Here is a 9188-nt window from a genome sequence, read left to right as displayed (position 1 = left end):
TAGATTATTTGGTGTTCTTTGAAAATATGTTTAAACTTTTATGTTATGACTTGTAAAGAATTTAAATTATTTATTTATGTGAACGTTTGATTGGTTTAAAAGTTTGAGCAAGTGAATGCATATGATTGTTCAAAATTTGGGCCTCGTCCGGTAATACCTCGTAACCCCATTCCGGCGACGGATACAGGTTAGGGGTGTTATATGCCATATACCATAAATCTATAATTCAAAAGTACCAACTTAAATGTTTGATAGTGCGATGATGTTCCCGACGGCTCCCGGATTTGAGCTAGCTTTGATCCACTATAAAACATAGAAAAATAGCATGAAATAAGCTTCATACTTAGTAAGCTCGTATGTGAATAACTTAATTCATCGAATAAATGCAAATCAACCAATTACATGTGATAAAACCATATACACATTAACTACAAACCTTTCTCATGTCTCAAAATATGACCAAATACAAACTCATCGAAATTTCATTATTTAATACTCGAATAGATTCTACACATACCTGTATCGCCTCGTACTAACTTTTTTCTCAACCACATCATTCATTTACCCGTTGAACTATTCAGAATAGAAATTGGATTCTCGGGAGTCTCATACGATAAGTACCTATACCATGGCTCGTAGCCAAATCAAGGTAACTTATCCAAAGAACTATTATCATGGCCCGAAGCCAAATCATCCGATATGCATGGCCTAAAGCCAAATCGATAAAATACGCCCTTGAAGTGCTAATATCGTGGCCTGAAGCCAACTCAACGTATCACTTACTGACATGTCAATAGTATCCAAAACTATTCTTAAGGTTCAACCGGGCTTTCACACTTTTTGTTTCTATCATCGAATGCATTCGCAGAGTAGTTTTCACAATTCATTCATTACCCATAATCCCGTTTTATCAATTTATGCAATACTAAAGCATTTTAACATACATTTATAATGTAATCATCACATACGAACTTACCTCGTATTCGAAATTGACGGATCGAGTCGACTACTTGATAACCTTACTTTTCCCCCGATCTAAATCTGAATTCTTTCTTTCTTGATCTATATGAATTCAAAATTAACTTATTTATTCATCTACTCATTCAATTAATCCAAAAATACACATTTGTGCATTTTTATACATTAGCCCCTAAACTTTCACATTTAATCAATTTAGTCCCTATTTCAAAAATATACAAAATTCACACAATTCAACAAAACCCATGCTTGGCCAAATTATATATAGGTCCCTAGGAGCCCAAAACTTTCATTTATTTCACATTTCAATCACACAATTTGCACATTTCACAATTTAATCTCTATTATGCATTTTCATCAAAAATCACTTTACAAAACATGAAAATCTATCATCAAAAAATCATATTTCATCTTCAAACACCAAATAACACATAAAATCATCAATGGAAACTCTTAAAATCTTTAATAGGTTTAAAAATGGAGGTAGAGCTAGCTAGTATTAGATGCAACGATCACAAAAACATAAAAATCACTAAAAACCGAGCTCAAAATTACTTACAATTGGAGCATGCATTAGCCAAACCCTAACAAGCTTCCCACCTTTCTTTTTCCTTTGATATTCGGTTATCAATGAAGAATATGAACACAAATTCATGTTTTGATATAATTTAATTAACTTAATTTATCAATTTACTTATTTACCGTTAATGAATAAACATAGAAATTTATAATGCATGTCCATTAATTTCCATTAATACGACCAATGGTCTAATATCATCATAAGAACTTTTAATTTAATTAATCATAGCAATTAAACACCTTTAACAAGTAGAATGCAACTTTTGCATTTTACGCGATTTAATTCTTTTTATCAAATTAATCAACCAATCGATAAAATTAGCTCACGAAATTTTCACACATATCAAATAACATGCTGTAAATACCAAAAATAATATTAAAATAATTTTCTAACATTGAATTTGTGATTCTGAAACTACTGTTCCGGTTAGCTAAAATCGAGCTGTTACAGTGGAGGTTAGTGATGGTTGGATTTGCAAAAATAGGTTTTATTTTATAAAACAGAAAAATGGCATTTGGTTTGGTAAGTTGTGTATCATGCTTTTAGCATGATTAAATTGAATGGAATAAATTGATATTTGGAGCATGAATTGTTGATTTTTTGAACATTTGATAAAGGTATTCTAATTGGTATATGAATATTGGGAAAATAATATTTACTATTCTTAATTTTATTGATGTTAAAATTTGCTTAGCAACATGCTTTTACTTGCATTTTAACATCCTAAATTAAGTGATTAAACAATAGATTTTATGCTTGTATGTATGATTATATTGGCAACATTGCATGGTGGATCCATTGGATATAGTTGGTATGATATTTAGTTTATGGTATGTTTACTAGTGTTCATACGATGGTTGATAACACGGTATATGAAGCAAGTATTTTATACTAGCAATGTTTAATTAAAGCTTACCATGGAGTGGATTGCTTGCGACTAAGGTATGTATCTTGTGTGAATTAATTGGTGTTTTCTAAGCATGTAATTGGGTGTTAAATTTTGATTAATTGTTGCATATTTATTGTAAATAAATTAAATTGAAAATATGGATGTTTATGATAATTAATTGTAGTTATTTCAAGTTTAATAAGTAAGTAAAATATGTAAAATCGGGAATTAAAACAAACTTTTTTTACAAAATAGGTGCAGTGGTTTGCACACGGGGGTGTGTCTTTTCACATGGGCGTGTGAGTTTTTGGGGGGTTTGATTTTTGGTTTTTGTAATCTAGTATTCTAATTTGTTTAATTTATAATTTAGTCTTAAAACATGATTAGATTAATTGAATCATTTAATGATAGGGAAACTTGGTAATATTTTAGGATTAGACTTGTAACTATTAATATTTGGTAGAAGCACTTTTATTTTTTAATTTGGAAAATGTACTAAAAGTTTGTAACAGTTACGATTTAGTCCCTAATTATAAAACTTGAATTAGACATAGTAAATGAACTCAAATTAAGCTGAAAGTTTTTAGGCTTGCATAATTTGACTAAAAGAAGGTTAGTAACTATTTGGAAATAAAATCAAGATAGTTTTAAGTGGTAAAATAACCAAAATACCCTTAGGTTTAAATACTTAGAAAAAGTTTTAAAATGGTTCATAAATTGCTTATGCATTAATAAATAATAGTTAATTTGTCATAAATGAGGTGTTATAAGGTTGGGGTGTGCGTCGAGTGGTCGTTACTTGGAGAGTTGCTTCGATGGCTAATGTAACGCTTCGAATTTAGGCCGGTCTGTCCCAGTCGGGTTTTAGTGTCACATCTCCCATCTCGTAACAACACTATGTCACCGGGAAAAAGTGCCAATAAGTGAAAACAAACATTTTATTAAGAAAACAAGAAGCATTATTGGAGACACACTATATACCTAGTACTGTAACACCCCTAACCCATAACCGTCACCAGAATAGGTTAAGAGGCATTACCAAACATGTAACTCAATTCAGAACAATCATTTATCAAATGTCATCTCATTTCAGTAAATATCATTCATTCACATTCAATATGTACTTAAATCGAGCATACAAAGTTTAAATCATGCATTCGGGACTAAATCGGTAACATATGAAAATTTTGGAACTTTATAAAAATTTCAACATTTCAAGTATCACATGCCTGTGTGAACAGGCCGTGTGTGATACAACCACACCTCCCGAGTTGTCGGCTGCCAATGAAGATCCTCTCGAATTGCCCGTAGGACCGATCACCCGAGCTCGAGCAAAGAGATTCAAAGACGCAACAACAACCTTAGTTGATAGAGTTTGGGGTGAAACCGTTGCTGGACTTCTTGAAAGCTCTTGGACCAGCAAGCCAAGCAAACCATGCATACTCCTTCTTTCCTTACCTATTCTAATCTGAAACCGAATTTTCAAACTCTTCTTACCTATTCTAATCTGAGCCCAAAACCAATACCTTCTTTCCTTCATCTGACCTTTTCAATTAAACCTAACGTAACTTCTTGTTGACGATCGGGCACACTAATACGACTCGACTCTTCCGAGGCGGATCGTATCAGTGTGCCTCATACAACTAATAGACATGCCCGTGTCTTAGACCGTGTGGAAATAGGGCATACATACTAACTTGGGTTACACAGTCGACCACATGCCCATGTGTTAACCCGTGTGCCACACACGGCTAATAGACACGCCCGTGTGTCTAAGCTGTGTAACTTACTGACGTATTTTAACTAAGCTTCAGCAGACACACGGTTGAGTCACACCCCCATGTTCTCAACCGTGTGGACTAGAAATAGGCTTATTTAAGCCAATTTTCCTCACCCAAATTCAATCACTTGTAAGCATACATATAACACCATACTCTTATTCAATTTGGCAGCCAAAACAACAATTTCAACAACACATTATGTGCCATTTAAAAATCCAAGCATCTATATACTCAAATTAATACCATTTGTGCCATCAAACACATACCAAACAAATATGACTTGTAAGCCAATGTATGCATTTAATCTATTCAATAATTCAAACAATTTGCATATCTTCATCTCATCAACTACTTGCCAAAACATACCTTATTTAGTACACATATACATAACCAATATTTAACCAAGTTAAGCCAAATCACATGGCTTAAACACATCAATGCATATAAGCTTCAATAGCTAAAATAACTCATACATCTCATATCATCAATTAGCCTATACATGTCGTATTACCAATTTCAAAGAGTTCAAAAATACCAAATCAACTCCTGGATAGTGTGATGAAATCTTCGATGACTTCTAACCCAAGTGAGCTTTCAAATCACTATAAAATATGGAAAATAAACAGAGTAAGCTAATAAGCTTAGTAAGCTAGTGATACGAACCGCCTCGGGGAGAGTCGAGTAGTATGCGAGTTTGCTCGATCGTCTACGAGAAAGTATCGTTTGGTTTGTTCAAAAAGGATGTTTCTAAATAAATTATGCGGAAGCTATTCAAGGGGTTCAAATGAAGGGTTTAAAAAATATGAATATTAAGGTTCGGTTTAAAGTAAATGAAAGAATGGAAAGAAGGAACTCAAAAGCAAGCACGAACCAATATTAGAAAATATCGACCCAAATGCTTATAGGCTTTCAAGGCGAAAATGAAAATAATAGAACCTCGACCCGCTACTTAGCAAAGTAGGAACCTCGGTATAAGGGTGAAAGAAACAGGGTTGACGCCACTACTAGGTAGATAAGTCAACAAAGTCTCAAACAAAGTTTAGAGAAGAAAATTCTCACAAGATTAAATTCAATAAAAATTTGGCAAAAGTCCCTTACAATTGAAAGAAAACAAATATTTATAGGCACATAGATGACCATTCAAATTCGGCATCTAGGTGTTCACACAATAATAAAAACGTTCACACTAATGTATTAAAATAGTTCATAAATTCGGCAGATTAATGAACTAGTTGAATGGACACTTTCTTTCCCCTAAGTGTGTGCATGAATACTTAATCATAAAGAAAGGCTTCAAGTGACTTGTATGTGCACCAAAGGTTGCATTCATCTCCTTGGGACGTTCATGCACTTGTATGGAGCATGTATCCTCATAATTAAACTCTTTAATAGCATGTAGGTTCATAAATGGCAGCATGAACCTAGTAAATTCGTTCTCCCCTTTGTGCATACACTTAATTCAATCAATGTGTTGAATTATTGAGTTAATTCCTTTCTTTGGACGTTCTTGAACCCATCCATGCATGTGTAGTAGCTTATAGGTCAATTCAAAGTGTGAACAGCTACTTCTTGGCCGAATAAGTGCCCTGGAAAGTTAGGAGACAGCCACCATACATGCACTTAAGCCATTCATGCATTCTATCATCCCATGAATTTGATCCATTCATGGACTAGCCTTTAATGTCCATACATGCATTCGACACATGCATGAATTTGTAGAAACCTTGCATCTAGCCGTACATGCACTAGCATTTAATACTTCTTCACCATGAGTGTGGAATGCCCAAAAGAGATGTTTCTTCATCCATACATTGTACCGTCAAAGGGATGTACCTACATGAAATAAACAAGTCATTAAGATATCTCATGAACACTCATAAATTCGGCATGATGTGAACACATTAATGTCATGCATTAATTCAGCTATGTGAACATAATCACTTTATGTAATGACTATGACATATTAATAACAAATATTAATATAAGACAAGTTTAATGCTTAAATAAATATGTGCAAATTTTTATTTAATGCATTAAAAACAAAACCGAGTTTAAACTAAAATGAGCTAAGATTTAGCTCGTGAGCTAAAGTTGACCTGAGGCTAAACTCCTAAGCTGAAGTTGAGCTAGGAGTGAGCTCAGTTTAGCTCAGGCAAGATGGATTGAGCTCGAATAAGCTAGATTTGAGCTGGACGGAGCTCGTGGAGCTGGAAACGAGCTTGGATCAGCTTGCCAACATGTCATTGCTCAGCTTGACAAACTTGCTCGATAAAGTTTGCGGGGCGTGCTCGTATCATTCCCCCCCTCTTTTAGGCGACTTGTCCTCAAGTTGAGCTGTTTATCGATTGGAGAACTTTGACTCGTGCATGGTTTTCGTCGATCAAATGGGATGGAAGATGTCACACAAACCTGAAAAATTCTTACCACAGCCGGTAAAAAGAAACTCAAAGGAGTCAAATTCAAATGTGTTCGATAGTTCATAAAATATTCATTCAATCGAACATATGCCAAAAATCTCAATTGGACAAAGCAAGCATACATAAATTTATCAAAGAGTTTCGTTAGACCATCGTTACAAACATGAAAATTAAGTTAGATCAAGGGATAATTGGTTGAAAATGATGGTAGGCACTTAAACACATTATTCCTCATCCAAAACATTTTAATTTCTTTAATCGAATATAGTAACTCATTTGGTCTCTTGTCTTGCTCATGCAAGGTATGCCATGGCCAAAGGTATGCTAACTCTTCCTTTCGTTTTTGAACAACATGAGGGGAGTCTCCAAATTCCAACGTAATAATCACATCATCACAATGCCAAAAGGAAAAATCCATCACATCAAAGTATAAATAACTTCCAAACAACCAATCAATGGAATTTTCAACTTCAATCGAATTGAGCAAAGATATTTGAAAATTTTCAGATGACTTACCTTGACGAATATGAAGAGAAGACAATTGAGGATTGGGTTTACCTTTCTCGGTCAAAATGAATCTTCTCTCTTTGGATAGATAACGTAAGACAAACCTATTACTCCGATAAATTTGAATAGGTGGTGACGCACCATGACAGGTCTTGCTCTTCGAGGGGTGGAATTCACAAAAATAAGACTGGTTAGTATTATCGAAAACTATGGACTTAAATGGAAAAGGAAAGTTACCATGGAAATTTGATTCAATTCCAAAAACATAGGTTGGCCTTACCTTTTCGAAATGAAATGAAAATTTCAGATGTGACCAAACAAGGTGATTAATAAATGAATCAAAACTGAAACCCAAATCATTGAATTTCACATTCTTATCAAAAGTTTGAACATCAAGCAAACATATTTTGATTGCAAATGATGCAAAGTGCTTAATGTTTCCATAAAATGAATTCATGTAGCAAATACCAGGCTTGAACACACGAACTTGATCATTTGATTTAGCAGGCAACATGTTAAATAAGGAAAATATAATCAACTCATCGCATGATTCAAATTTCACTCGTTCAATCAGACTTGAAAATTTGGCACAACCAAGCATATTCATTTTATCACCAAAGAAACGATGCAACATGTTATCATGCAAGTAAATCAAAGGAAACTTAAACATGCAAATACTCGAACAATCTTGCATCGTAATTTCTACTCGAACAAATAGATCAAAGCATGGAAATCTTGCACAAAATTTTAGAGATTTATCTTGAAGAACAAAGTCAAACAGATCAATTACTTCATGCAAAAATCTTTTAACGCATATATCGAGCAAAGAAGTTGTGTTCATGCAACCTTTCAGAAATTCAAATCCATCACAAATCATTTGAATAGGCACGTTTAAATAGAAAGATGAATTCAAAGAATTTTTTTAATCAAACAAATCAAAACGTGAAAAACTGCTTTCGCACACATTCACAATTTGCACAGGATGAACCAATCCAACAGAGTCAACAGAATTGTCGTTATAAAACATGTCATAAGACGGAATCTTCATGTCATCTTTTGAAACAACATCATTGACATTAATATGTGAACAGTAATTAACCAAATCAAAAGATGGAAGATTTTCAAAAATAAGGCCATAAAAATCTATATGAGTAGTTTTGTATTCAAACGGCCTCGAATCAATAAATAAGGAATCCTTACCTTTCTTACCTTCAATTGCAAGGGGGTGGCTGTCATTCGTGAACTTACCTTTTTCAAACAACCTAAAACACCTCTCGTTTGGAAGGTAATGTAGATGGAATTGGTCGCACAAACTTCTAGGAACCTGAAAAGTTAATTCACAAGAAGATCGAACAGGTGGGTTAGTAGAAATAATCCTCACTTGCTTTCTTGTTTTCTCACTAGATTCTTTTTCTTCTGAATCACTCGTTTCTTTTGTTTCAATTTCTTTTTCATCTTCTTTTTGCTTTTCAAAGGCTTTTTCAAGTTCTCTCAAGATTCGCTCATTTTCTCTCTTACTTGCCTCTTGCCTCTCTTTTCTTTTTATTTCATTTTCTTTTTCTTCTTTTGCTTTTTCTTTTCTTTTCTTTATTTTCTCTTTACAAGAATATACAAAAGAACAATTAGAATACAAATCTTGTTCAAAAGATGAAGAACTATTTGCGTATGATTCACAATCAAAACTTCGTGAAGAATACTCCAAGTAAGATTTCTTTGAAGATCTAGTAGGAGTATGTCTTTCTCTTCGAACGCCATCTTGGAACGAATCAAAATCATAATCGGCTTCTCGTCTTCTCGAATTTCTCGATGAAAAGGACTTTCGATCGAAGTCACTTCTCGAATTCGCTGATAAATATGAGTCATAGTATGAATCTCTTTGTCTCGAAGTAGATGACGAAAAGGAATCACGATTGGAACTTTCTTCAGGTAGTAGTTGGGGGTATATCTTCGTGGGGTTCTTTGTTCCGTTTTACAACTTGAAGAAACTCGATCACTTTGGTCTTGTTTAGTCGCCATTCTTCGCATTTCTTGCACCA

The sequence above is a fragment of the Gossypium arboreum genome, chromosome 13, assembly GCF_025698485.1.
Source record: "Gossypium arboreum isolate Shixiya-1 chromosome 13, ASM2569848v2, whole genome shotgun sequence".
In the NCBI taxonomy this organism is placed as follows: Eukaryota; Viridiplantae; Streptophyta; class Magnoliopsida; order Malvales; family Malvaceae; genus Gossypium; species Gossypium arboreum.
The sequence above is the reverse complement of the archived record's forward strand: the minus strand, read 5'-3'. Positions refer to the sequence as shown.